The sequence below is a fragment of the Neomonachus schauinslandi genome, chromosome 1 (assembly GCF_002201575.2).
Source record: "Neomonachus schauinslandi chromosome 1, ASM220157v2, whole genome shotgun sequence".
Classification (NCBI taxonomy): Eukaryota; Metazoa; Chordata; class Mammalia; order Carnivora; family Phocidae; genus Neomonachus; species Neomonachus schauinslandi.
In genome coordinates this window covers 203,446,853-203,471,468 of record NC_058403.1, presented here as the reverse complement: position 1 = coordinate 203,471,468, position 24,616 = coordinate 203,446,853, and the positions used below count along the sequence as shown (strand labels likewise).

At 49.0% G+C, this 24,616-nt stretch overlaps 1 protein-coding gene across 3 annotated transcripts in view; it reads left to right on the top strand.

The window, feature by feature from the left end:
- The first annotated feature begins 12,570 nt into the window (after positions 1-12,570).
- LOC110574475 (cytochrome P450 4F22) overlaps positions 12,571-24,616 on the top strand; it is a 35,488-nt gene continuing 23,442 nt past the window's right edge. For 2 of the 3 annotated variants that reach the window (XM_021683173.1, XM_021683171.1), the window contains exon 1: positions 19,568-19,644. The gene's annotated coding sequence lies outside the window, so the exon portion shown is untranslated. Of the gene's footprint in view, positions 12,577-19,567; positions 19,645-24,616 lie in introns of those variants that run through there. The other variant, XM_021683172.1, reaches the window with a different exon arrangement.

The following is a 24,616-nucleotide window of genomic DNA, read 5'->3' as shown; positions in this document are numbered from 1 at the left end:
CTCACCTGGGTTGACAGCGAGGGGTCCTCTTTTCCGGTGCAGTGCAGGTGGCTGAGTCCTGCAGAAATGAACCTGCCTCCCCTTTATTCCGGAGTCAGGTGGGATGGGCTCCAAGTTGTTGGGGCTGTGGTGTGAATTGCTTCACTGTGGGCCTCCCACCCCGAAACCAGCTTGGGGAGTTTCCAGGAGACCCACCGGGCTGGGGACTCAGCATGGGGCGGGCCCTGGGCGGGCTCAGGAATGCCCAGGCTGAGCCAGGTCTGGGATTCCCCAGGGGGGGGCTTTCGCAGATACAAAGTGTCCTCTCTTTGGGGACCCAGCCTCACACAGTGGGGGCTCAGGGAGTAAGGTGCTCGGGGAGGGAGGGAATGGAGTCCAATCCCCAGGGGATTCCAAGGAAATCTCCTCTGAGTCCCAGTTTCCAAGGATTTGGGGATGGGGTGGGGGGGAAGGGAGGAGGGCTCTGCCTGTACGGTGTGTCCATCTGGTGTGAGGACCGAGTGAGGAGAGGGAGGCATTCGCCTAGGGTGCAAAATTTAAGGTGGCGCTGAAAATCTGTCATCGAGTCATATTTTAATGTGATATTTTAAAAGACCAAAGTGAATGCAAAAAAATCCATGATAAACAAAATATCGACTTTTTAGAGAAAGACAGGATCAGGAACAGCCCTGTGCTGAGGCACACTGGAACCAGAGGTGAAAGTCAAAATCAGGAATTGTGATCCTGTCTTTATGCCTGGCTTGCTTTCCCCTAGTGCCCCCAGAATGTGGAGGGGTGGCTGAGGAGATCCCCACCTACTATCCACCTGGTCTGGGAATGACCTTGCCTTGGCATTATGGACCCTGGATGTGTCCCTCTGCGGCTCCCACTGATGGCAGCCCCGGGGGACCCTTCCGGGTTTATGTCATCATCAATTTATGCTCATTTTACTCAGCAGGAAGGTGAGCTCAGGGAGGTTAAGTAGCTTGCTCAAGGTCACATAGCTGGGACCTGGGGAGTGCTCCAGGGCAAAACATGTTTCCACTATCCCGTGGCTGGGCCAGGGTCAGAGTAATTCACACGGGGAAGCGTTTGCAGAATTCACACCCAAGAATTCCTGGGCCAGCCATCCAGACAGCCTTGATTCCCTTTCAAAGCTAGGAATTGGTGGCAGAGGCTAAGTAGAGTTCAAGCTAGGGGCGTGTCATGGCCGGCTAGCATTTCCCTTAGAGTCTGTCTGGGATTTGTGTCCTGGGTTAGGACACTTCCTCCAGGAAGCCTCCTTGATTACCCCTGGTTCCCCCCTTTTTCCATCCTGGCTCTCTAGCCTGGGGTGCCTCCCTTTGACTCAGATCCATCCATACAGGGCTAGGAGTTTCTCTGTCTGGTTCTATCTCCCCCAAACTAGGAGATGCCAAGTCCTCTTAGGGTGCCCAGAAGTTATCTGGCGCAAGCCAGGGACCAGGTGGATGGCAGGGAGGGATTGCTGAGTGCACAAAAGGCCTGATTGAGGATGTGGGTCAGTTGGGGATTGGGCTCTGAAACAGAGGTGTGCGTGCGCGCGCAAGCACACACACACACACACACACACATGCATACAGATGCACCCACACAGCAAAGCGCCTGGTCTGGGCTGGGCCTGGGAGTTAGCAGAAAGGCTGGGATTCCCATTATGAATCACCACTCTCCACCGCTGCTTCCCTTACACCTCATGAGGACCACCTGCCAGGGTAGGTCAAGGCCCCTCCTGGCTACAGATAGACCACTAGTCTCAGGGAAATAGTCATTGTCCGGGGTCTGGGGACAGCTCTAATGAAGGCAGCATTGACACAGACAGACAGAGCCCTGGGCACTGAGATCTGAAGTGAAGGTGGGATCATGGCCCGAGGCCAGAGGAGGAGGAACCTGGGGCAAAACTGGGCTTGGGGCCCATGTCAGAGTTAATAATGTTCACTTTGGTGGCAGAAGAATAGTCATGAAGACGCTGATAATAAGTATTATTAATAATAAAAAAACTGCAGTGTGCGGGGCTTTAAGCTAAGATTTTATATGTCTGCGTTTTTTTATTCAGCTCTGGGTTTTGTTAAGGGATGTAGAGCAGGAGTCCGCAAACGAGTCTATGGGCTGGCCGTCTGTTTTGTAGACGATATATTTTTTTGCTTTTGGGGTTTTTTCAAGGTGAAATTCACCTAATATAGAATGAACCATTTAAAAGTGTTTAATTCGGGCGCCTGGGTGGCTCAGTTGGTTAAGCGACTGCCTTCGGCTCAGGTCATGATCCTGGAGTCCCGGGATCGAGTCCCACATGGGGCTCCCTGCTCAGCAGGGGGTCTGCTTCTCCCTCTGCCCTCTTCCCTCTCGTGCTCTCTGTCTCTCATTCTCTCTCTCTCAAATAAATAAAATCTTTAAAAAAAAAGTGTTTAATTCTATAGTATTTAGGACATTCATAATGTTGTGCAATCATCAGCTTTGTCTAGTTCCAGAACATTTCCATCACCCTGAAATAAAACCCTGTGTACCCACTAGCAGTCACTGCCACCATCCCCCAGCTTCTGGGAGCCACTGACCTGCTTTCTGTCTCTATGAGTTTGCCTGTTCTGGACGTTTCACATACATGGGAACAGACACGATGTCAGTTTTGGTGTCTGGCTGTTTTATTTTCACTCAGGCTAACATTTTTGAGGTTCATCTGTGTTGTGGTGTGGACTTGGTGCTTCTTATCATGAATCATTCTTTTTTTTAATGGCTGAATAATATTCCATTGTATGGATGTGTCACAATTTGTTTATGTAAGTAAACAAATAAACAAATTACTGGAACACATCCTCCCCCATTCATTTACATATTGTCTATGACTGTCTTCAGGCTGTAATGGCAGAGTTGAATATTAGCAGCAGAGACCATCTGGCCTGCAAAACTGAAATATTTGCTACACGGCCTCCCCCTCCCCCTGCTTTATTGAGATATAATTGACATGTAACATTGTGTAAAGCTGGGGCGCCTGGGTGGCTCAGTCGTTAAGCGTCTGCCTTCGGCTCAGGTCATGATCCCAGGGTCCTGGGATCGAGCCCCGCATCGGGCTTCCTGCTCCGCAGGAAGCCTGCTTCTCCCTCTCACACTCCCCTTGCTTGTGTTCTCTCTCTCTCTGTGTCTCTCTCTGTCAAATAAATAAATAAAAAATCTTAAAAAAAATAAATAAAAAATCTGGTCATTCACTGAGGGACTCTTAGGTTGTTTCCATGTCTTGGCAATTGTGAATCATGCTGCAGCGAATACAAGGGTGCAGGTACTCTTTGGGATAGTGATTTCATTTCCCTCAGATATATGTAGACTTTTAATAAAGTTTGCTGACCCCTGCTGAGCCAGTTAACCCAAGTTCAAATTCTCGCTCTGCTGCTTACTAGCTGGAGCAAGTGGTTTAATCTTTAACTCTCATTTTGTCTATCTCTAAAATGGGAGAATAGTACCAACCTCCTAGGGTTATTTTGGGAGCTAAATGAGGTGGTCCTACGTGCTGAGGACCGTCCTTGCACGTGGAAAGCATGCAATGAGTGGAGTTGTTTCTGCCCACCCACCCACTGGCCCCAGCCTCCCCAACAGAGGTCCAGCCCACAGGATAATCTGTGATGGCCAGAGTCCCTCTTCCTGCATGAGTCTGGACTAACAGGCATGTATTATTTCCAAGCTAAGGCTTCCCCGCTGGTCTTGCCCCCCACAGCAGCCAGCTGGGCCTGGGCCTTAGGGCTGGGCCTTCAGCCAGACTGGAACCACAGCCAAGCCACTGAAGCCAGGCAGGCCAGCCCCAGAATTGGTTGAACCCAATTTGCCAAAGGGAAACGGAAGTTGCAGGTGTGAGCCAACAACCCCACAGCCTCCGGCTGGGGCGATTCCACCGTCCCTGGTGGGCAGAAGTTGAATTCAGCCGCATCTTAGAATAGAGGTGAGATTTAATCTCTCAACACCTGGCCCTGGAACTGGAGAGGAGGGAGTTTTGCAACTGAGGACATGAGCTATAATGGCGAAATTGTGAGCTCAGCCCTCGGCAGTATGCTTGAGGCCAAGAATGAGTGTGGGGTAAATGGCGCCAGATGTTGGTACACCCTGGGGAATATTTACCAAGCACCCATGGCTCCTATCTGTCGTCATCCTGCTTCGAGAGAATGACACAGGGCAAAGGGCTTTAACCATTATTTTCTAAACAGAACATTTCAAACATATTCAAAAGTGGAGAGAATTATATAATGAATCCCCATATGTATCCATCATCCAATTGACACGTGCCAACTCATTAGCCATCTTATTTCTTCCATAACTGCCACCCACAGTCTCTCTTCTGTGATGTTCTCTGCCGTTGGTGATCAATGCCTAAACCTGTTAATCCATTAGCAGCTACAACAGAGTGATATTGGGATGATTTATTCCTTCTTCATTTATTAGCTGGAATATGTCTGGAGAGAGAAATATTCTCTCATCTGCCATTTGTTTACCCAGTGGTAGACTTCACATGGAAAGACAAGATCAATGCTTGGTATCTTTCCTTCCCTGGTTTTCAAAGTAATTGTTGGGCTCCTTGACATCCTCCAAAGGTAGATAATGAGATTTCCCTCTCCCCCCATATTTTTACAAATTCATGGACTTAAACTATTGAAATGTGTGAATACATTGCATTTTTTTTTAATCATTACTGATAATCAAATTACTATCCTCCTTTGGCCAGTGGGAGCCTCTTCACTTTGACTCCTGAGTTCTTTTGACAGGACTGTTTCTTGCTTTATGACGTAACAAGATGTTCCAGGAATATCTTGTACATTGCCCGCCACAAGCCTGGGAATCAACCATTTCCCCAGGGAGCCCTTCTTCCTTTGATTGGAAAGTGGTACTTAGAGATAGCAATCAAGGTGATAAGGGTGCTCATAACTGCTGGGTTAGTTGTTTCTAGGACTTTTCACTGGACAGAAATAGGAAACCCCCTACCATTTTTTCTTTTTAATTTTTTAAGTATTTATTGATTTATTAATTTTTTGAGAAAGTTAGAGAGGGTGTGGGTGTGAGTGGGGGAGGGGTAGAGTGAGAGGGAGAGAGGGACAGAGGGAAGAGAGAATCCCAAGTAGGCTTCACGCCCTACGCCCTTCGCCCTGCGGGGGACCAGACGTGGGGCTCGATCTCACTGCTCCCGAGATCATGACCTGAGCTGAAATCAAGAGTTGGATGCTTAACTGACTGAGTCACCTAGGTGCCCTTCCCCCTACAATTTTTTAAATAAAATACATTATGAATTTATGCTGATACTTCCAAATTCCTATTCAGAATTACATGACTTTTACTTAAACTGATCGATCTTATGCCTGTATTTTCTTTTTCCCCACACCGAAAATCCAAATTCTCAATTTGCTTCATTCCACAATCATGCACATCAATCTCTGTCTCTCTCTGTCAAATAAATAAATTAAAAAAAAAATCTTTAAAAATATCTCTGAAATATTGTATTATAACAAATTCAATTTAGAGTAGCTGGGTCTTTCAAATGAGGTAATGCCACATTACTTTTTTTTTATTGTGGTAAAATATACGTAATATAAACATTATCATTTAACCATTTTATGTGTACGGTTCAGAAGCATTAAGTGCATTCACATTGTTATACAACCATCACCATATCCATCTCCAGAACTTTCTCATCTTCCCAAACAGAAACTGTCCCTAACCACTAAACACGACCTCCCCATCCCCTCTCCCGGCCCCTGACAACCAGCATTCTAGTTTGTCTCTATGAATCTGACTATCCTAGGGATCTTATATAAGTGGGATCATACAGTATTCGTCCTATTGTGACTGGCTGCTTTCATTTAGCATAACGTCCTCAAGGTTTATTCATGTTGTAGCCTGGGTCAGATGTTTTACTTTCTTCTTTTTTTTTTTTTTAGAGAGAGAGCATGAATGGGGGGAAGGGGCAGAGGGAGAGAGAGAATCCCAAGCAGGCTCCACACCTAGGGCAGAGTCTGACTCTGGGCTCAATCTCACGACCCTGAGATCATGACCTGAGCCAAAATCAAGAGTTAGACGCTTAACCGACTGAACCACACAGATGCCCCTGTTTTTTCCTTGTTAAGGTTGAACAATATTCCATTGTATAGATGGACCACATTTTGTTTATCCATTCATTCGTTGATGGACATTTGGGTTGTTTCTACTTTGGGCTACTGTGAGTAGTGCTGTTGTGAACATGAGTGTACAAATATCTGTTTGAGTGGAGTTCCCACTTTCATTTCTTTTGGATATATATCCAGAAGTGGAATTGCTGGATCATGTGGTAATTGTATGTTTAATTTTTTAAGAAATTGCCAGACTGTTTTCCACAGTGGCTGCACCATTTTATATTCCCACCAGTGGTTCACAAGGGTTCCAGTTTCTCTACATTCTTGCCAACATTTGTTATTTTCTTTTTTTATAATAGCCATCCTAATGGGTGTGAAGTGAGGGAATTATTTGTTTAAGTCTAATATTACCTTAGAATTATGTAAGATATTTGCATGGTTCTAAAGTCAAATCTGCGAAACAAGGTATATAAAGAAACATCTAGCTTCTATTCATTTACCTTTCATTGTGTTCTTTCCCTCCATCTCAGGTAATCATTTATAATTTTTCATGGTCTATTGTTCCGTTTTTTAAAAGATTTTATTTATTTATTTTTGAGAGAGAGAGGGAGAGAGAGAGGTAGAAGTGAAAGATAGATCATGATCTGGGGGAGAGGCAGATAGAGAGGGAGAGGCAGACTCCCACTGAGCAGGGAGCCCAATGCGGGACTCGATCCCAGGACCCTGGGATCATGACCTGAGCCGAAGGCAGACGCTTAACCGACTGAGCCACCTAGGCGCCCCTATTGTTCCATTTTAAAAACACTAGTATATGTATATCTGTCACTAGTATATATATATATATATATATATATATATATCTCCACTTCCCTGTTTTCCACTTAACACTGTTTCCTATGACAGCATGGAGAGATATTCCTCATTCCTTTTTACAGCTGCATGGGACTCCATCACGTGGCTGTGCCTTAGCTTATCAACCAGTCCCTATTGATGGGCTTATGGGCTATTTCCAGTCTTTTGATATTTTAAATAGTGCTGTTATGAAAAGCCATGTTCATTTATCTTTTCTTAGTTTTACAAGGGAATCATTGGGATATATTTTTCCAAGTGGATAAATGAGCATACAATTTTGCCAGATATTACCAATTTCTCCCCCTAGGGTTTCTATTTCTTTGCCTTCCCACTAATAAAACTTTTCCATTTGATCTGGTGGACTCCTGTACATTCTTCAAATATCTCCAATACTCCGGTTTCCAGGAGGTCTTCCCTTCTCCTCTGGTGTTCTTCTCTTGGCTCTTCCAGCCCCAGGCTCCTTTCTTTGGCTCAGCCTTGACACTGAGTGGTTGGGAGTGTCTGTGTCTGACTCCATACTCTCCAGACTGGGAGCTTCTTGAGGGCTGGCTCCAGGGCTGAGTCTTCACAGGACTGGACACGGAAAAGTGACAATAACAGGTTTTCTCTCTGAACAAAGGACAGTCCCTTGGCCCTGGGCCTCCCTTGCTGTCTTCTCCTGGGCCGGGGAAAAAGAACCAGGTCAAGCTGGCCAATGCCCTGGGTTCTGCTGTCTGCCCTCTGGCTGAGTCACCTGTGCCCAAGGGTGGTAAACTCACTGTGGGTGTCTGTCACCTGCATGGCTCCCAGGCAGAGGAGTGGGACCTGCTTGAGGTCAGGGAGACCCCATGACCCATTCAGTCTTCCCCACTCCCTAGGTGGAGCACCTCCCCTCCCTGTGCCTTGATTTCTCCAACTCTAAAATGGCAATAATAATGTGCTTATCTCACAGCCTTAGCAAAGGAATCAGTGATATAAAATCGTTATCAACCCACTTCCCACCATTTATTTATTTGCTATGTATTTATTATTGCGGTGAAATTCATGTAACATAAAATTAATCATTTTAAAGAGAATAGTTCAGTGGCATTTAGTACATTTACAGTATTGTGCAACCATCACCTCTATCTGGTTCCAGAACATTTTCATCACCCCAGACGGAAACTCCATACTGATTATGTAATCACTTCCCATTTCCCCTCCCCTCAGCCTCTGGCAACCACCACTCTGCTTTTTGTCTCTAAGAATGACCTATTCTGGACATTTCATATAAATGGGATCTTACACTACGTGACTTTGGTGACTGGCTTCTTTCATTCAGGTTGGTCCACATTGTAGTTTTTACAGCTGTCCTTTTTACAGCTGAATGACATTTCATTGTGTGTATATAGGACTTTTACTTATCCATTCATAATTCATGGACATTTGGGGTGTTTCCAGTTTTGGCTATTGTGAAGAGTGCTGTTGTGAACATGTGTGTACTTGTACTTGTTTGAATACTGTTTTCAATTCTTTGGGGTCTGTACCTAGGAGTAGAATTGCTGGGTCATATGGTACCTCTATGTTTAACTTTCTGAGGGACCACCAAACACTTTATATCTCTGTTGCCTCACAAAGCCAGTGAAGAGAGAATTCCAAGTGAAGAATTCTAAGTCCCCACTTGGCAGCCAAGGAAACTGAGGCTGGGAGAGGTGACCCCACACCATCCTGAGGCTAATGACCATCACAATAACCCCTGTCTGCTTAGTGACAACTGGGTGCTGGACACTTGCTAAGGAGGGGCTCAGGACTCTGCCCTTCATAGTCTCCTCATCTCTGGAATCTGACAGATCTGGGTTTAACTCCCAACTTGGGCAAGTTGCTTCCTTCCTCTGAGCCTCCATCTCTCTACCTATAAATGATCATAATCCAAGTCCTTCCCTTATTGTGAAGAATCAACCTAGTACTGTAGGCAGAGGATGGTACCTGTATTATGCCTTTGATTTATGATGGATCAAACAAACAAAAAAGTGGTCAACTGAGGCTTAGGGGGGTGAAGTAACTTGCCAAAAGTCACACAGCAGCTGGTGACTGGATCCACCCTACAAGCATTTTTGAGAAATTTTCTGAAGCTTAACCTTTCTGGAAGCTAGTGAGGAGAAATTCCTAAGGGAGGTCCTCTGGGGTGGGGGGCAATTTGCTGCTAGGTTGCTTTGCTCTTTGGGGAGCTGACCTTTGACAACACAGAATCTTGCTGAATCAGCCTGGGGTAGCCTGTGGTCATGAACCACAACTGGTTCCCTGGTGGAGATCACCTTTGCCCCAACCTACTCACTCCTCTCTGTTCTACAGTTTATATCAGCACAGCAGGAGGCAGGGTGACTTCCGGTGCCCCAAACAGGCACCAGCCAGGCACTTCCTTGCTTCCAGGCATCGTCTCCTACTGGTCCCTCTGTTGTGGGGCACTCTTCTCCCTTCCCTCCCCTTTCTGTGGTGCATATACTAGAACTTTCAGGATCTGGCTTCTACCAACCCTTCTAATCTCCTCTCCTCATGGGTTCCTTATTCCAGCCACTGGCCTCTTGCTTCTTGAGGGTGCTACCCTCACTCCACCCTAGAGCCTTTGTACTTGCTGCTCATTTTGCTTGGAATGCTCCAATTCATGTCTTCCTATCATTCAGGGATCACTCAAACATTACTTCCTCCTAGAAGCCTAGCCCTGACCGCCCTATGTAAATAGGTTCCCAGTCCTTCCTTGTGAACTCATTCTATTTACTAAAATCCTTACCTGACAGTATCTTATTCATTTGTTTATTTATCTTAAGCGTTTATTTATTTATTGTTGCCTTCCCCACTTGGATGGAAACTCCATGGGAGCAGGGACCTGTCTTGCTCAGTGCTGCATCCCCAGGGCTGAGACCAGTGCCTGGCACATAGCATTCAGGTGTTCACTAAATGTCTGTCAACTGACTGACCACTGGGCTTCTTCTTATAAATATGAATATTCTTCCCTCCTAAACTGGATCATGGGGATGAATACCTTTTTATGCTCAGTCTCCAAGTCCCGGGAAGCTCCTCAGATGGGCCGTGGCAGTTAAATTCCTGACTGTTCTTACCAGGCTGTGTGACTTTGGGAAAGTTACTGCCTCTCTCTGGGACTCCAATTTGTAAAACAAAGTTCTTTACCTCCCCATTTCTCCCCCAAATCTGGTGAAAGCTATGGCTCCAAGCCTCTCCTGAAAAAATGAACTCATGATTTTGCACATGATTTTAAGGGATGTAATGATCCCCAAAAGTCCAATGCTGGACTTCCTCTCCAGCTGATCAATATTGAAATCGATTTGTTCATTGGCTCAGTTGGTCAGCAGGTATTCAAATGACACCAATATTTTTTTGTGCCCACCCTCATGGTGGGAGATTTGGGGGCCCCAAAAGGTCCAAGCTCTGGGCTCTTAGGTTTCCAACAGCAGGAAGTGGGGGGGGGCAGAGGGGACAATGGCAGCCAGACACTCTGCCCCACGTGGTCATGATTAGGTTAGCTGGAAGAGCCAGAAGGGCAGCTGGGGTCCAGCTTGGGAAGGGGGCATAGAAAAGTTCCTGGGAGAGGGGGCGGTTGTAGCTGGGTTTTGGATTTGGTCTGGCAGGGAAGAGCCTTCCAACAGAGGAAACAGCTTTGGGGGATTTGAGGGATGGAGGAGAAATAAAAATACACATTTACACAACGTATTTTTAGGAAGAGATCACTTTCTGGTGCGAGTCTCAGGCCCACCCTAAGAGGGAAGGAAGAGGAGCACCCTCAGTTTACAGTTGAAAGGAAAGAGGCACAGAGATGCTAAGAGATGTACTCCAGGCCACAGAGCAGGTAAGTGGTGGACCTGGGCCTAGACACCCGCAGGCTTCTTCTAAAGGGGCATTCTTGGGGCGCCTGGGTGGCTCAGTCTTTAAGTGTCTGCCTTCAGCTCAGGTCATGATCCCGGGGTCCTGGGATAGAGCCCCGCCTCGGGCTCCCTGCTCAGCAGGAGTCCCGCTTCTCCCTCTCCCACTCCCCCTGCTTGTGTTCCCTCTCTCGTTGTCCCTCTCTGTCAAATAAATAAATAAAATCTTAAAAAAAAATAATAAAGGGGCATTCTTATTGGCCGAGGGACAAAAGACTTGTTTCTGATAGCCTGAGGTATGTGGGGAGGGCCGAGCCTGACTAGTTGAGGGGTGAGTCGTTCAATGGGCAAAGGAGCACGAAGGTGGAATCTAGTTGTCTGTGAAGCAGGACAGGAGTGTCTGATTGACTGAAGAAGGGAAGGCAGAGTCTGATTGGTTGAAGGTCAGGAATTTGATTGGCTGGGGGCTAGGAGAACATTTAATTGAAGTGTAGGAGGGTGAAATCTGATTGGCTGAGGGGAAGTCGGCATGCGGTATCGCTGACGTCTGCAGTACCTTCTAGCCTCCACTTGGCAAATCCCGCAAATCCCGTGTCCCTGGGCCCTGGGAGAGGGAGGTGGAGATGAACCCCCCCACCAACTGGGGAAATGGAGACAGGTGTGTGTGGAAGAAGGGCAGGGGCTGGGTCCCTCCAGGCAGAGTCCAGGAAGGACACCTCCCCAGCCATACCTGGTGAGAGGTAATCTTGTTCCCCACCCCCGTCAGGCCGCCCCCCTCCCCAGGAGGGCAATGTCCTTGCCCCCGGTCCTCCCAGCTCCCCAGCAGCAACCCCCAATTCTAGAGGAACGTGCTGTCCATCTCTCTAGCTTCTGAAGACCAGGGCCTCTCCTCCCGCCGCCCGCCGCCCGCCGCCCGCCTCGAGGGGTGTCCTGCACCCGCCTGGCACCTTATTGCGACCATCTCCCCTTTTCCCTCTCTTCCCAGTTGCCGTCTTTCTCTCCATCCCCTCTTTCCTTCTCCCCTAGTTAGTTTCCATTTCTCCATTGAAAACGCCAGCCTAGATGTGGCCCAGGCCCAAATCCTTGGCGTCACCCCTGACTTCCCTCCTTCTCTCACGCCCACATTCCCTCTGTCAGCAAGTCCCGTCACCTCTAAACAAACCCCCAATTCTACCACTTTTCACAACGCAGTCCCTGCGGGGCGGCTGGGCGGGTCCCCAGCCACAGCCTCCCCGCCTCGCTCCTCCCGCTGCTCTGGCGCCCCCTTTCGCCCGCGCGTTATAGCCAGAGGGAGCGGGTGAAATCCGAGTCAGGCCCCCGCGCAGTCAACGTCCTCGTCGGCTGGCTCGGAACCCTCCGCGGCGCCACCTTTCCCCAGAGGAAAACCCGAAGTACCTCCCAGTGGCACGATCTGTCCCGTCACCTCCCAGCCCCTGTCTCCTCCCACTCTCTCCGTCGCTCACTCGGCTCCGGCCTCACGGGGCTCTTGGCTGTTTTCTTCACGCACCGTTCATCCATGGCTCAGGTCACGATCATGGTCTTTGCTCAGAGAGCACCTCAGAGAGGCCTTCCCCGTGCCCTTGCCTCGCTGGATTGTCCTCCACAGCACACATCGCATAGGATAACCTTTTTGCTTATGTGTTTCTAGTTATGCTTTATTGAATTTCCACTGTAGAACAACGCCTGGTACTTCCTGGGAACTTGGTGTTTGCCGAATGAATATGTGCCCTGTGCCCCCTGGGCCTGGGGAAAAGGCGGGAGTGAGAAAGAGCCTGTCTACCTGCACAGAGCTCCCGGGTAACCAAACCATTCCAAGGGTAAGTTTGCTGTGACTGAGGACGCACGGGGGCTGTGGCTGCGTCCCGTGTGGGCTTGAACTGAGCCCAGAAGTGAGGGAAGCCCTCAGAGAAAATGGCCTTTGAGCTGATACCTGAAGGAGAAGTAGGAGTTAGCGGAGCAGGTGAGAAGGAATAGAATTCCAGGCAGAAGGAACAGCATGTGCAAAGGCTTTGAGGGGGGAGAGATGGCCTTGGAGGGTTTGGCAAAATGGTTGCAAGTGGCAGTGAGCAAGAGTGTGGTGAGTGATGAGTTGGAAGGAGCTGTTGGCTCCTCCATTCACCCCACACCCCTGAACTGCTCTGGTCTTTGCTTCAAATCTCTGAATTATCTTCTGCCTTGTCTCCACCCTTCTGCCCCCTATGTTGTGTCCTGGGAGGCTGACTTGTATGGACCACTCAACCTTTGCCTTTGGCTTCCCGTTGGGTTCGGCAATAGGGAGCCACAGCAGGCATTGGAGGGAAAAAGGAGACTGAGGTCAGGGTATTAATATCTCATCTCCTCTCCTGTGTGGTCCATGCAGGCTGCCTGTGTCCCTCAACCAACAGCTCTTGACAGGCAGTCCTCTCTCTGCACAAGTCCAGGTTCTAGCAACTGCTTTCACCCCATAACCCCAGGTCCCAGCGCTCTGGGGGGGGGGGTAATGAATGGTTCCTGGCTGCCCTCTTTTTGAAATAGTGCTTTTATTAAACTCTTTTCAAATTACCCCATTTGAGTGTTCTGTTTCCTGCTGGAACTCTCTTTTTTTTAATTGAGGTAAATTCACATAATATAAAGTTAACCATCTTGAGGGGCACCTGGGTGGCTCAGTCGGTTAAGCGTCTGCCTTTGGCTCAGGTCATGATCCCAGGGTCCTGGGATCAAGCCCTCATCGGGCTCCCTGCTCCACGGAGAGCCTGCTTCTCCCTCTCCCACTCCCCCTGCTTGTACTCTCTCTCTCTCTCTGTCAAATAAAGAGATAAAATATTTTTTAAAAAGCTAACTATCTTGAAGTGTATATTCAGTGGCATTACATTCACAAATATTGTGCAACCACATCACTTCTGTCTAGTTCTAAAAATTTTCCATCATCCCAAGAGGAGATCCTGTACTCATTCTCCTTGGATATGGGCTTCACTGCTCCCTGCCCTTTCCCCCCGTCACTGGCCATCCCTAATGTGCTCTATCTCTATGGATTTACCTTTTCCGGACATTTCACAGAAATGCAGTCATACAATGTGTGACCTTTTGTGCCTGGCTTCTTTCACTCAGCATGATGTTTTTGAGGTTCACCCATGGGGTAGTGTGTGTCAGGGCTTTATTCTTTTTCATGACTGAGTAATATTCCACTGTATGGATGGGCCACATTTGTTTATTTATTTCTCCGTTGATGGATAGTTGGGTTGTTTCCACCTATGGCGACTGTGAATTGTGCTGCTATGAATGTGTGTGGACATATGACCATGCAAGGACACCGAGTCCCTGTTTTCACTTCTTTGGCTATATACTTAGGAGTAGAATTGCTGGCTCATATGGTAATTCTATGTTTAGCTTTTTGAGGAACTGCTAAACTGTTTTTCATAGCGGCTGCACCATTTTACATCTTCACCAACAGTGTTGGAGGAGATTGCTCTTCTTTTTTGTCTCTGCCCCCAAAAAGTCTGCTGTGAGCTTCTGGAGGCCCAGGAAAAACTCTTCCTCTCACTCCTGCCATGCTCCTCCTTTGTCCACTTCCACACATTTTTCTGGTACCATCTCCCTAATCTGGCCACCGCCTCCATGTCTTATCTTCCCATTTAGATTATAGTTTGTTGGTTGCTACCAGGCTGAGGACTCTCATGCCTGGGAACCACAGAGCCCTGTCCCTTCCCAGGCCCTGGGCCCCTTGACCTCTAGGCACAGGCGATGGTGACTGTACCTATTACCACTCTTCCTCAACCTCCCAGATGTGGCTCATCTCTCCCTCTAGCTTCATGCTTCTGCCTGCACTCTCTCTAAATGCAGCTGTGATCTTGGGCGCCTGGGTGGCTCAGTTGGTTAAGCGACTGCCTTCGGCTCAGGTCATGATCCTGGAGTCCCGGGATCGAGTCCCGCATCGGGCTCCCTGCTCGGCGGGGAGTCTGCTTCTCCCTCTGACCCTCCTCCCTCTCATGCTCTCTGTCTCTCATTCTCTCTCTCAAATAAATAAATAAAATCTTTATAAAAAAAACTGTTTAAATGCAGCTGTGATCCATGCTTCTGTCAACCCATCCCCTGTCCACCTCCTCCCGGGTGACCTCAATGACCCACTCCCTGGGCATCCATGTCTTCCCAGGACAGGTGACTTAGGGACGCACTTCTCATGATGGGCCCAGCTGCCTCCTGGTGCCTCTCCTTGGCAGGCAGGGCTTCTCAGCCTCAGCACTGCTGACATCTGGGGCAGGATTGTTCTCTGTGGTGGGGGCTGTGCTGTGCACTCTAGGATGTTTAGCAGCATCCCTGGCCTCTGCTGACTAGATGCCAATAGATCCTCCCCTCCACAATGTGACGACCAAAAGTATCTCTGGACATTGCCAAATGTCCCCTAGGGGGATAATCTGCCCCAGTTGAGAACTGCTGGGATTGTCCAAATCAAACCTCACGCTCGAAGTGCTGATGTTCTTCCAGCCTGTGGTCTGTGCCAAGCATGGGGACGAGTACCCTGTAAACACCACTTCATCTTGCGCTCATCTCCTCCATTTTATCTGTACAGGGATGGAGGCTTACAGTGGCCACATGACCTGCCCAAGGTAACATGGCGAGGAAGCCTACTCTCAGGGACTCCTCAACCCTGGGCCCTTCAACTTGCTTCTCCTTCCCTGTCCCCATCTCTCTGAGGGCAGAGACGCTGAGCTGACACCCACTCCTCTCTTCCTCTCCTCCTCTGCTGCTCGAAACCCCACATCCAGCCAGGCACCAATGCAGATGTTCTCCACATCCCTAAAAAATCCACATCCCTGCGGTGTCTGGGTGGCTCAGTTGGTTGAGCATCTGACTCTTGATTTCAGCTCAGGTCATGACCTCAGGGTCCTGGGATCCAGCCCTGCGTGGGGAGGGGAAGACTCCCCAGGGAGTCTGCTTCTCTTCTCCCTCTTTTCCTCCCCCCTCCTCATGCACTCTCTCTCTTTCTCTCTGAAATAAATAAATAAATCTTTAAAAAAAATCCACATCCCTGGGCGCCTGGGTGGCTCAGTTGGTTAAGCGACTGCCTTCGGCTCAGGTCATGATCCTGGAGTCCCTGGATCGAGTCCTGCGTCGGGCTCCCTGCTCGGCGGGGAGTCTGCTTCTCCCTCTGACCCTCCTCCCTCTCATGCTCTCTGTATCTCATTCTCTCTGTCTCAAATAAATAAATAAAATCTTTAAAAAAAAAAATCCACATCCCTAACAAAATCAATAAACTCCAATGTGCTTTAAAACACCAATTAAAGGGGACTCCTCCCCTGCTCAGGCACCATCCATGGCTCCCCATTGCCTGCCAGATCAACCCTCAGCCACTTGGTCTAATTCAAGGCCCTTCACATCCACTCCTGCACCCCTCCTCACCTCTCACACCCCAAGGCCAGAGAGAGCCACCTGCCCAGCCACACCCTCAAGTTTCTCTGTGCCCAAGCCCCACCCTCTCTCCTGCGTCTGTTGAAATCCAACCTCTCCCTCAAGTCCTAGCTCAGATGTCACATCCTTCACGTAGCCTTCTCTTCTGCCTCCTCCAAGCAGCACAGCTTCAATTATTTGTACTGCCTCTTCTTCCCGTAGAAACACCACCCCCTCTCACCCTAATGGATGGCCCAGCACCCAGTGAGAGAACATTCCTGAAACGGAAGAGGGATAAAGGCATCAGCCACGTTTACCACCTGCCAGGACAAGTGGGTGTCTTAAACTGGCTTTAAAATCCCCTCAAAGTTTTGAGCTCTTCTGTGTTTTGTTTTCTGGAATTTGGGAGAGATTGGTGCCCTAATAGTTCCCAAACTTGAATTTGGGACTCTTTGGCCTCACCCTCCATCTTTGTCTTAATCCAGACAGACGGCTTCTGATACTGAAATTTTAGTCATTCCCAATCATCTGCCACCAGTTTTGCTCCATCTACGTATTACCTTTTTATTACTTAATAGTTTTCTTTCAGTGGTCTGCCTTTGAAGCCTTATTTTATTTTATTTTATTTTTAAAAAAGATTTTATTTATTTATTTGAGCTAGAGAGCACGCACAAACGGGGGGGAGGGGCAAAGGGAGAGGAAGAAGCAGACTCCCGGCTGAGCAGCAACACCCACAATCCCGGGCTCAATCCCAGGACCCCAGGATTATGACCTGAGCCAAAGGCAGATGCTTAACCGACTGAGCCACCCAGGCATCCCAAACCTTATTTATTTTAAAGCAAAATTCATATAACTATTATTATATCCATAAGGCTATAGATTTGATGTCTAGGGTGAATCTATTTTTTTTCCTTCTCTGAGTCAAAACAAATCTCTCATTTAACATAAATACATATAATAGAAAATGAATTGAAAACGTTCCTCCATGTGCCATTTAAAATTACCAGACCAAGGTAATTTGTATCAGACTTTGGACACTTGTATCAGACTTTGGGAACCAGCCAGAGTATTTTCTGTGTGGTTCAGACTTGTGAAAATACATTTCTTCATTCATTCATCCTATCTTTTCTTCCCCAGCTTCATTAAGGTATAATTGACAAAAATTTAAGGTGTGCAATGTGACTCAACATTTATTCTCGTGTTTCGGGTTTCAGCTAGCCACCTGACACCCAACTCAGATAGCAGCTTCCCCTCTACCCTGTTGCCAAACCCTGTTACATCCCTTCACTGGTAAAAAATTCCTGCCGGATATGTTTCTTTATTTTCTCTTTTCCCCGCTTAAGCCTCAGACCCACAAGGGCAAGGATTTGGTCTGTTTTTATTCTCTGCCATGTTCCCAGCACACCTAGAACAATGCTTGGGTCTTTCAACAGCAGGTCCTTTCAACTGGATGGATTTATTCTGAGCCAAGCACTGCCTAGCCCTGTACCAGCTGATCCTGGGGTCTCACCCTCAAGGAGACCTTGGTCTCATGGGGAGACAGAGCCAGCTAAAGCAGGACTTGCCTGATTGAGGGCTGCTCATGGATGGGTCTGTGAAGCCACTGCTTTCTCTGAACTAGGGCATTCAGAGCATGGAGCTGGCAATCAGGATTTGCTGGTGAGGCAGAAGACTGGAAACTCCACGGTGGTTAATAATAGCACACTTACTGTATGCTAAAATACAAAAGTGCTCCCTACACCTGGAAGCAGGGTTTCTCAGTCTCACCATTGTTGACATTGGGGCTGGATCATTCTCTTTTGTGAGGGGCCATCCTGTGTGTGCATTGTAGGATATTTAGCAGCATCCCTGGCTCTACCCACTAGATGCCAGGAGTACCCCAGCATCCAGGTGTGATGACCAAAGTGTCTCTAGACATTGCCAGATTATCTCCTGGGGGACAAAATTGCACTGGGTGACCACTGTTCCCCTAAAACATTACAGCAGTCTTCTGAGGTGGGTACACAGAGAGTAGCTGATGGAGTCATTTGAACCCTTTGCTTCCAGAGTCTTCCATGCTCTAACCACTATGATACATGGCTTTGTATGTGGTCTGGCCCCTGGCTCTGTCCTCTGAGAGCCTAGCACTGCTCAGGGCCTTCTCCACCCCTTGGCCCCATCCCCCAGGCTAACCAGCACCAAGATTAGACTTCCCAACTGGTTGGCCCCCAAAGCCAAGGGCGGCTCACCTGTAGTCTGTAACAGCATCAATGATTTATTTTTGACCAGTCAAATGGCTTTGGAATGATTATTCTGGGAAAAAATTCTGAACTTTCTTGCCTTTCCTTCGGCTTCTTTATGGTTTGCTGTGGTTTTGGCCTTGGAACTCACTGGGAGGAGGGCAACGTTCAGGGCTTCAGGCTTCTCCGTGTGTGACCTGGCCCCTGACTGACCCCAGCCAGTCATGCCTCTCCTCCAGCCTACAGCATGTGCCTTAGTTTCTCCAGATGAGCCTACAAGTTATGGCTGGAGCCTTTGATCTCTTTAGTCTCCTGTGGGTTTTTTTTTTTTTTTTTCCTTTGACAGCTATTTCCTGGGTATCTAGAATGTGCAAGATCTCCTGGCCCTGGGGAGGCAGTGGAGAGCCAAAGGCCAGTCGTGAATCCTTCCATCTGTCTGCCCATTTGCCCAGATCAGCCACCCATCCACCATCCACCCACCAAACCAGGAATGGTATCTTTGTTTCACATCCAGGGGTGGAGCTGACCCTGTCTGGACCGATCTGGAGCAGATAAACTGGCCAAGGACAACATCCTAGCGGGATGGTCAAGTTGACTGACAGTGGGTGGGTGGGGTGGGAGGAGCAGGACCAGAGTCTGGTGCTCCTTGTTGAGGCTGGAGGTCATCCTGGAGGAAGAAGCCCCAGGTGGTGATAGAGCCCCAGGAGGGTGGGTTGGATCCAGAGGGAACAGAAGGGCTGGCTCCCAAGGGCCAATGGAGTCTGAGGATTCCTGGGAGCCCCGTGGGGCTCAGGGTTGCTGGCTTAGGGACCCCTTTCCAAGCTTGGGAGCAGGTCCGGAGGTGGGGGCTTTGAGGGGTACTGGTGTGGGAGGAGAGTGTTAAGTAGTGGGCCACAGGGGGATCTGGGCATTAATTGGAGCCAGGCACGGGCAAAGATGCAGGGAAATGTGATGGTGTCGGGCTGCTGGGTGTCCAAGTCTTTGCATCTCCACAAGTCTTTTTCGCTGTCTCTGTGTCTTTCTCTCCATCTCTCCACCTGTCAGTCTCTCCATCTCAGGCTCTGTGCCTTTCCCTCTCTGTCGCTCTCCATGCCTCCACGTTTCTGTCTCTGGTTCTCTCCATCTCTGGGGGCCCAGCCCTGGTCCCCGCCCAGGGGCTGGTCAGGCCTGGGGCGGGCCGGGGGCGGGCCTCGCGGCTCGGCCGGGCGGGGTTAAAGGGCCAGACCGCCAGACGGCGCGGTCAGAGCTGAGGTTGCAGTGCGGGTGGATCTAGACCGAGGGCCAGAGGCCGAGACCCGCGGGGTGAGTGCGCGCGGGGGGCCGTAACCCGAGCGCCGCCGCGGCGCTGCGCGGTAACCCGAGGCGCCCGGCGCGGGTGCCCGCCGTGTGCCAGCGAGGGTCTGCGCGCCGCGGCGGCCGGGGATCCACAGGACCGCAGCGGCGGCTGCGGGACACGGACGCCCGTCTTGGGGGGGGGGGGGGGGGCGGGATGTGGGCGTGTCCCCGACGGTCGCGGCGTGTGAGCGCAGTTTTTTCAGTGCGCACCTCGGCGTCCTGTGTGTATCCTTCTCTCTGGGTATCCGTGGTGGGAAGGCACCTCAAGAAGAGCCCCCTCCCCATCAGGACAGCTCAGAGGGATCCGAGCCCTGCCCTGTGCCGCCTCTTAGGGCTGATCGGAGTCACTCCACATCGTCTCACTCGTGGACTTTTACGCTTGTGATCCGGCTGCCTTCATGACCCCTCTACCCACCCGTGGTAGGCACAGAGCCTCCAAATGCTCCTTTATGAGAAGAGAGATGCCCTCTTGGGCCCCCAGAGTTGGCAGTGAGGGTTGTGTGAAGTCCTGTAGTTGGTACTAGCTGATATTTTTGTTGGATCCTGGAGAGATATATGCTCCTTGGTGTCCCAGGGCCTCGCCGTCCCCACTTGGACCAGGGGGTGGCTAGCCAGCCCAGACCATGCCTGGTGGCTGAGGCCCGCCCCCTGGGGAGTCTCAGGCTGGTGGTGGGAGGGAGACAGGGAGACACTGGGGGAGCTGGGATTTGAACAAACCTGTCCTGTCTGACCCCAAAATCCTGTGCACTTTCTGATGGCCCCAGTCTGTCTGTATAGCCCAGCTTGGGTTTCTGAGAGGTAACATTAGCTCTGGGCTGGTGTCCAGTGGTGACCTGGGTTGGTGTCCACAGAGGGGCTTGGATGACTCTGCAGACAGAGAAGGGGACCCTGTCCCTCCTCCCTGGCAAGGCTTGGGCTCCATTCTGCAAATCCCAGATGACTGGGCAACAGTAACGAATATGGTGGCAGCCTCAACAGCAATGAGAGGCACCTTTGATCAAGGGCTTGCTGTATGCCAAGCACCGAGCTGAGCACACTAAAAACGTGGCATTTTCATCAAAGCCCTGTGAAGTGGGTAATATAGTTCCTGGCTTCCATATGAGGAAATTGAGGCTCAGAAAGGTGCAGACACTCCCCTGAGGTCACACAGCTAAGAGGCAGAGCTTTATGGAATCCTTTCCGAGGCTCGTGTCTGACTGTGGCCACACTTGGTTGGGATGGTGGGCAGAGAAAATTGCAGTTCTGGAATGATCTAGATTACTGGTGTTTTTTTTAAACTTAGTTTTCTGCCAGGATCTCCTTTGGGCCAAGGAAGCTGCAGGCAAAAACCTACAATATGCCCAAAGCTGTGCTGAGACTCTCCTTCCCACCTCCATTGGCCAACTTGGCTCTGCCCTTAGAAATGCCCTTTGAAGTCCTTTCTCAGAACCCCAGAAATTTGGAATAAGCCCCCTCTCAACTCAGACTTCTAGGGCGTGGCAGTTTGGGAGTCCCTGGGGTCAGGCAGCCCTTTGGCAAAGAGAGAGGGTGTCATGAGCAGGGATGGGGGTAGGCTGTCTGGACTACAGGCTTCCAGAGTGAGTGTGGGGCAGGGCTAGGATGTGGAATGGTGGAGCCAGTGTTGGGGGCTTGGCTGCCAGGCTGCCAGTGGGCTCCAGGACTTGCGGTTCAAGGAGAGGCAGATATGTGGTTTCTGGGGGGGGGGCGCGGTTGTGTCCTGCATTCCTTCTCAGGAGCCCACACACCTTGTATGACAAGTCCCCGACGGGCGGCCAGGCTAACCTGACAAACCAGCGCTCCATGGGCGTGGGCCACTGAGCCAGTTGCTGGCACCTCGGTTTTCAGATAATGCCAGCCCCAGCGGGACTGGTGGGGCCACTTCTGCCAGGGTGGGGCCCCTGGGTGTCCTTGCCTGGTGTCTGATGCACCAGAGGAGCGGGTTTGCCAGCCTCTTGGAGCATCCTGAGAGTGTCAGCTTCGCATTTCTCTCCCGCCAATAAAAGAGTAATAATGGAAATAGGAATAATGGCTAAAATTTGCGTGCTGCCTGCCAAACCTCATCTCACTGAAGTGTCCCAAACAACCTTAAGAGGTAGCAGCCTGCTATTATTAACCCATTTCACAGATTGGCAAACAGAGACTGGGGGAGGGGAGTAGACCTACTCAAGGCTGCTTACTTGGGGAGGGGCAGGACTGTGATTTGAATCCAGGCTTGTTTGAGTCAAAAATGCACATTTTAAAACATGATGCAGTTCCAAAACAACCTTTCATTTTATGTTTAATTTTTTTAGTTGAAATGTAATTAGGTATAGGAAAGTGTACTTTCCACAACTGAGCAGTTCAGGAGTTTTTGCAAACTGAACCAACACGTGTCACCAGCACCCATATCAAGAAAGAAAACAGCTGTCTGAGCCCCCAGAACACCCTCTCCCCAACTGAAGCGTCTTCATTCATTTTTCATTAATTTCAACTAATTAACCCTTTTTTAAAAGTTTTTAAAAATCTTTTTAAGTAATCTCTACACCCAATGTGGGGCTCACATTCACAACCCTGAGATCAAGAGTCATATGCTTTACAGACTGAGCCAGCCAGGTGCCCCTCAACTAATTAACTTTTTTTTTTTTTTTTTTTTTAAAGATTTTATTTATTTATTTGAGACAGAGAGAATGAGATACAGAGAGCATGAGAGGGAGGAGGGTCAGAGGGAGAAGCAGACTCCCTGCCGAGCAGGGAGCCCGATGCGGGACTCGATCCCGGGACTCCAGGATCATGACCTGAGCCGAAGGCAGTCGCTTAACCAACTGAGCCACCCAGGCGCCCTCAACTAATTAACTTTTAAATAGACTTTATATTTTAGAGCAGTTTTAGGTTTACAGAAAAATTATGCAGAAAGTTTAGAGTTCCGAAACACCCCTCAACTCCCTACAATTTCCCCTACCGTTAGCATCTTCCATTAGGGTGATATGCTTCTTTTTTAAAAAAAAATTATTTGTTTATTAATTTATTTTAGGGGATATGGGGAGAGGGAGAGGGAGAGAGAGAATCTCAAGCAGACTCTGTGCTAAGCGCAGAGCCCGACATGGGGCTCAATCCTACAACCCCAAGATAGTGACCTGAGCCGAAATCAAGAGTTGGATCCTTAACCAACTGAGCCACCCAGGCACCCCTAGGGTGATCTATTTCTTACAGTTGATGAACCAATGTGAACACATTATGATTAACTAAAGTCCATAGTTTACATTAGAGCTCATTCTTTGGGTTGTACAGTCAACTGATTCATCTTTATATTTAATTAAAACATTTTTGAATGGGCAGTATGTGCTCATGTTATAGAAAATCAAAAAGTCCCCAAAGATGGACAAAGAAAGTTAAGTTTCCCTTCCACTCCTGCCCCCTAGTTTTTCCAGGCCCCTTCCAGAGACAACCACCATGATAAATTTCTCATGGGTCCTCAAAGCGTTTTTTTTTGTTTGTTTGTTTGTTTTTTTCATTTTTAAATATTGAAGCAAAGTTTATCTAATATAAAATAATTTTTTAAAGATTTTATTTATTTATTTTGACAGAGAGACAGAGAGAGAGGGAACACAAGCAGGGGGAGTGGGAGAGGGAGAAGCAGGCTTCCCGCTGAGCAGAGAGCCTGATGTGGGGCTCGATCCCAGGATGCTGGGATCATGACCTGAGCTGAAGGCAGACGCTTAACGACTGAGCCACCCAGGTGCCCCTAAAATAATTATTTAAAAATGAACAATTCAGTGGCATTTAGCACATTTGCAGTGTTGTGCAATCATCACATCACCTCTATCTAGCTCCAAAACATTTTCCTCTCCCCAAAAGGAGATCCTGTCCCTGGTAGCAGTCCCTCCCTTCCCATCCCCCCACCTCCCACCAGTCCCTGGCAACCACCAGTCTGCTTGCTGTCTCTCTGGATTTGCCTGTTCTGGACATTTCATATAAATGGGATCAGACACTATAAGCCTTTTGTATCTGGCTTCTTTCGCTCAGCATAATGTTTATGAGGTTCATTTATGTTGTATCATATATCAGGACCTCATTCCTTTTCATGGCCGAGTAATATTCCATTGCACAAATATACCACATGATACTCATCCATTCATTTGTTGATGGACCTCTGCATTGTTTCCACCTTTTGGCTCTTCTGAATAGTGCAGCTATTCATATTCATATACAAGTATCAGAGTACGTTTTCCATTCTTTTGACTATATACCTAGGAGAGGAACTGCCAATTCTTTTTTTTTTTTTAAGTTTTATTTATTTGAGAGAGAGAGAGAGAGAGCACCAGCAGGGGTGGAGGGGCAGAGGGAGAGGGAGAAGTAGAGTCCCCATGAGCAGGGAGCCCGATATGGGGCTCGATCCCAGGACCCCAACATCATGACCTGAGCCAAAGGCAGATGCTTAACCGACTGAGCCACCCAGGCAGCCCTTGGAACTGCCAATTCTATGTTTAACTTTTTGAGGAACTGCCAACCTACTTCTCAAAGTGGCTACACCACCTCAAAACTTTTTGTAACACTTTTTTGGGGGGCTTGGCAAGAATGCTCTTGTTTGGAGGGGGTCAAGAGGAACCCAGCTACAGAAAGTAGAGGACTTAAGGTCCCCAACTTATTGAGCTCCTCCCATGAGCATCAGATGGACTTCTTGCCTTGTTACCATTTTGTAGATGAGAAGATGGAGGCTGTCAGGCTGACAACCAGTTGGGGATCTATAGTGTGTGCTCTTTCTGCTTGGAGCAGAGTCTGACCCTGAGATCAGGACCTGAGCGAAAATCAAGAGTTGGATGCTTAACCAACTGAGCCACCCAGGTGCCCCCATCCCTCTGCCTCTGTCTTATAAGGACAACTGAGATTCCAGCTGGGACCAACCTAGACAACCCAGGCTACTCTAGACCCTTAACTTAGTCCCATCTGCAAAGACTTTGCC